The 5000-nt window shown below is 41.2% G+C and overlaps 1 long non-coding RNA gene across 2 annotated transcripts; it reads left to right on the top strand.

The window, feature by feature from the left end:
- Positions 1 to 640: 640 nt before the first annotated feature.
- LOC113647444 lies at positions 641 to 2905 on the top strand. Of its 2 annotated transcripts, XR_007140201.1 has the most exons (4): positions 641 to 1927; positions 2048 to 2173; positions 2467 to 2556; positions 2639 to 2905. It is a non-coding gene; the product is annotated as an uncharacterized LOC113647444 (long non-coding RNA). The 2 variants fall into 2 exon arrangements; XR_003441666.2 differs by having other exon boundaries at positions 641 to 2173.
- The last annotated feature ends 2095 nt before the right edge of the window (positions 2906 to 5000 follow it).

Genomic DNA, 5000 nt, shown 5'->3' with positions numbered 1-5000 from the left:
TTTAAAGAAAGGATATTCTAATACCTCTATACACTTAGATTCCACAATTGAACCAAAAACAATTAAATGAAAGGAAAAGAGGGAAGAAATATTCTTAATTAAGGAGTGGGCCCAAGTCCAATTCTAAATAAGGAACTGGGTTCTGGTTTGGGGTGGGAATCGGGGGCTAGGTAATAGTTGGGGGTAAGGAAAGGGATGGGGGATTAGGTTATAGTTAGGGGTGGAAGTAGGAAGAGGGGACTGGGTTGTGGTTGGGAGTAAGGATAGGAATAGGGGACTGGATTGTGTTAGGGGTGAGGATAGGAATGGGGGACTGGATTATGGTAAGGAAGCAGGATAGGAATAGGGGACTAGGTTATGGTTAGGGGTCAGGATAGGAATGGGGGACTGGATTGTGGTAAGGAAGCAGGATAGGAATAGGGAGAAGGGTTTTTTGGTAAAAGAAAATAAAAATGAATAATAATAAATAAATTCATAAGTCAGTGAAAATCATGTAAATATATAAATAAGTAAATAGATAAATAAATAAATAAATAAATAAATAAATAAATAAATAAATAAATAATCAAAAAATCCATGAAAAGGTCACTACAAAAAAATACAATCATGAATAACAGGTCTTTTATTGCTGTTTCCTATCTCCTGATGTCTTCCACCGTTGAGCCACCATCTATCACCTGTATCTATTATTCTCTGAGAGGGATGTCCCACAGGGGGGGTCACTGTCCCACCGAGTCCACCTTCTTGGGAAGAAAAAAGAAAAAAACATTGTGTTTATATTTCATTCAAACCAACAGGGTCCCAGGTGTTTAATACTAACATCCATCTTCTTTCCACTCTCCGTCTCTGTTGCGTTGTCCATCCGCTGTCCCCCTCCACCCCTTGGATCTGCAGCTTCTCGAGGCCGTGTGTGCGTAAATGGTTGTACAATAAATTATTTTTGTTTCCTCTTCTAATCTGATAGGCATGCTGCCTAAATCTGTCTATCAATTTATTTTTTGTTTCCCCTATGTATAATTTTTTATCTTATGATGTATACTACATTTGAACTGTTAGGGTACAATATTTGTTGTATCGGTACACCTAATCCTGAGTGCATGTTTTTAATGTATTTAGTTCTTAGTGTAAAACTTTGATGTCTTATACCATTCCCATTATTCTTCTCCATTTTAGCTCGTACTAATATGTCTTTTAGATTTTTGTTCCTCCTATATGCAGCTACAAGTCTAAAATTGGTCAACTCAGCCGTCGATTCCTGGGCCTGTTGGAAGTGTACCTGTGTTGCCTCCTCCACGTCCTCGGGAAAGCTGCAGATTCTATGAAAACGGATCAATTGTGATTTTACTATGCCCTTGAAGGTGTGCTTGGGGTGGTAGCTGCTCTTATGCAACAGTGCATGTCTGTCCGTGTCCTTAAAAAACACCTTGGTAGCCAGGCCCTTTTTCCCTTCTCCTATGGGTCTAAAAAAAAACCTGTGTGTCTAAAAACTCCGCTTTGTCCTTTTGTATGATGTGTGTGGTTTTTATTGCCTTATGATGAGCATTTAAAACCTCAATGAATGACAAAAATTCCTTATCCAAGTGAGTCCAAATGCCAAATATATCATCCAGAAATCTATAATAAACCAATGGTAACTTGGCACACTTGAGGAAGGCCGTCTCCTCCCATGCGCTCATATATAAATTTGCATAAGCCGGGGCAAACTTTTTCCCCATTGCTGTACCATGGATCTGGAGATAATACTTGGCATTGAACTCAAAGTCATTACGTGTTAGGCCTAGCTCTAAGAGTTGTAAAACCTCCTCATCTGGTCTATTTCTATCTGGATATTCCTTAAAGGCCTTTCTGACTGCCTGCAGACCCAGTTCCGTGTCAATGTTGGTATAAAGGGAAACTATGTCGATGGTAAACAAAAAGGCATTGTCCGGTACAATCAGTTTATTTATTTTATTCACAAAGTCATATGTATCCCGAATATAACTGTTATGTTTCTGGAAAATTGGATTAATAAAATAATCGATGAACTCTGCTACTCGACACGACTCAGAACGCAATCACTGATAATTGGGCGACCACATGGAACTGTAAAGGGAACGGACCACTTCTCCGGTGGCTTATGAATCTTCGGGAGCAGATAAAATTGTCTCATTCGAGGAGCATCCGAACCACTAAGGTAAGTAAACTGTTTAGGTGTAATAAATTTAGAGTCTTTAAGAGATGTTAATATTTCTATGAGCATACTATGAGTTTCTTTTTGAATTGGTTGTGTTAATGATACATAATGTTGTGTATTGCTTAACTGTCTATTGGCTTCAAATAAATAATGAGCTCTATCCATTATCACTGTTTGTGACCCCTTGGCAGCCGGTTTAATTACTATGTCCCGATTTTGTGATAGTTTCTTTAACATAAGAAACTGCTCACAAGTGAGATTACGTTTAAATTTTGTTCTCTTACGAAACTTAGATAATACCCGGGTGTCCTTCCTAATAAGTGTTCGGATGCTCTCCGAAACGGACTCCTCCATCGGCTCCCACCTGGAATTATTTGTAAACGGTAAGTGATTCTGTTCATTTTTATAACCAAAGTAATCCAATAATTTAAGTCTCCTGTGATAACTATGTATGTCTCTATACAGTTCCATACGGTCAAAACAGTGTGGTGTGGGGATGAAGGAAAGTCCCTTTTCCAGGATCTCCCTCTCCCCCTGACTCAGACTAAAAGCCGACAAATTTGTGATGAATATGATTACAGAATAAAACAGAAATGTCGACCTACCTTTGTCTGTCGTAGTAGCTTCGCTAACTGCTGACTGATCCGACCTGTCTTACTCTTGAAGATTTTCATCAAGTTTGGACACGACCCATCAACCACACCAAAGAATTATTCTTCTTGATTTCTTCCAACAACCCTGTTAAACTCTAATTAAACCTGAAACATTCTAAACAAGCCACATTTTTGCATACAGGCAAAGTTACTTGTGTTAGGGTTAGGATTAGGGTTAGGTTTAGTGTTAGGTTTAGGGTTAGTGTTAGGGTTAGGGTTGGGGTTAGGGTTAGTGTTAGTCTTAGGGTTAGGAACATCAGGTTGCCTTGGCATACCTCAGGCCACTCTCAGCACCTCTTCAGGGATGTAGTAGACAAGATCTCTGTGTCAGGCTGGCTGCTTGTTTCACTGCTTATTTCACATTGTGGCACTTGGATAAGGTCAAGGACATAAATAAATTGGATAGTTGGTTTCTATAAAAGGTCCGAAATGTCAGTTAGGTTACACGGTGCATTGTTAAATTCAGCGTCCTCATACTGTAAAGTGACGTTGTAATTAGTTACAACTGATCTCTTGATGGGGGGGGGTTCACGGTGGCTTAGTGGTTAGCACATTCCCACCTCCGCCTTGTGTGTGTGGAGTTTGCATGTTCTCCCCGTGCCTCAGGGGTTTCCTCCGGGTACTCCGGTTTCCTCCCCCGGTCCAAAGACATGCATGGTAGGTTGATTGGCATCTCTGGAAAATTGTCCGTAGTGTGTGTGTGTGTGTGTGTGTGTGTGTGTGTGTGTGTGTGTGTGTGTGTGTGTGTGAGTGAATGAGAGTGTGTGTGTGTGAGTGAATGAGAGTGTGTGTGTGCCCTGCGATGGGTTGGCACTCCGTCCAGGGTGTATCCTGCCTTGATGCCCGATGACGCCTGAGATAGGCACAGGCTCCCCGTGACCCGAAAAGTTCGGATAAGCGGTAGGGAATGAATGAATGAATGATCTCTTGATCCAGTCTATTAATTAAGTCATCAACTGTATTTGGACGAGGTCTCATTCTGTATTAGATGTAAATGATGTAATTGTTTGCTGTGAGTTTTTGTGACGGTCGCATGTGTTTGCTTGATTGAGTATTTTGATTCGGTTATGGATTATCTTTGAGGTTATACTTTAACTCCTTACTTTTTACAAATGGTGAACACACCGGCAATAGCATCTTAAAAGAAAAATCTTTTTGATATCTGTGGTGGAAATCTTTACTTTAGAGATGTTTGTAATGCCTTGTCCTTCTATGCTTCTCATGACTGGTAGTTATTATGACTAGAAGTTGTTATTGCCAGCGGTTGTTTTCTTAGATTATGACAAGGGCACAGGGGATTGGAGCCGATTTGTCAGGAATTAGGCATAAACAGCTTCCAGTAGACCTTCCAGTAGACCTTCCAGTAGACCTTCTAGTAGACCTTGGTTGGTCCAGATTATCTTGGTCAGGAGATGGGCAGGCGATGTATTTCAGCCACTGATTGATGATGTTTTGCTTTTACATGTCTTCTTTGTTTGAATCCTGTCTATAAAATCTTGATGTAATCAACGATCGGGGCCCGGCCCTACTCGTGCTATACACAGAGTGTTGGGTCCTGCTGTGCAGCTGAACACAATAAATTGTGAACCCTTTTTACTCTTGCCCGTGCCTAACAGTGTGATACTTTATACTTTATATTGCTCAAAACCTCAAAACCTCCACAACATATTGCTAATTTGTTATTTATTTTCCTGTTCGTCTGCTTCCAGCTGGTTTGCCTGCTAGCATCACTAGCCTGCTAGCATCACGGTTACCACTAGTTCTCTACACCTTCTCACACCAATTATCTTTGTTGTACTTGCCCTATAACAACATGTCGGTTGCTCACCTGGCTCAGCGAAATTTTCAGCACGAAATTAGTACTGCCTATACCTCAACTCCATGTATTTCTCTGACCCAGTGCACCCAGGAAGCGGCCAGCCCAGGTGTTGTTCACTCCAGGGTCCAGGTAACCACGAACACTGGGTCTGGCAGCAGTAGAAGATGCGAGTCACTACAGTTAAACCACTTGTTCACTAGACCCCATTCCAACTAAATTACTGAAAGAAGTGTTACATAAAGCTGGTGAGCCTCTTCTGAAAATGATTAACTCCTCGCTATCCAGAGCCAATCCTGACCTCCCTGGGGTCCTAAGCTAAATTCTGCTAAGGTGCCCTCCTACCTGACCCGTGAGC

The sequence above is a fragment of the Tachysurus fulvidraco genome, chromosome 3 (genome assembly GCF_022655615.1).
Source record: "Tachysurus fulvidraco isolate hzauxx_2018 chromosome 3, HZAU_PFXX_2.0, whole genome shotgun sequence".
Classification (NCBI taxonomy): Eukaryota; Metazoa; Chordata; class Actinopteri; order Siluriformes; family Bagridae; genus Tachysurus; species Tachysurus fulvidraco.
This window is presented reverse-complemented; position numbering and strand designations above follow the sequence as displayed.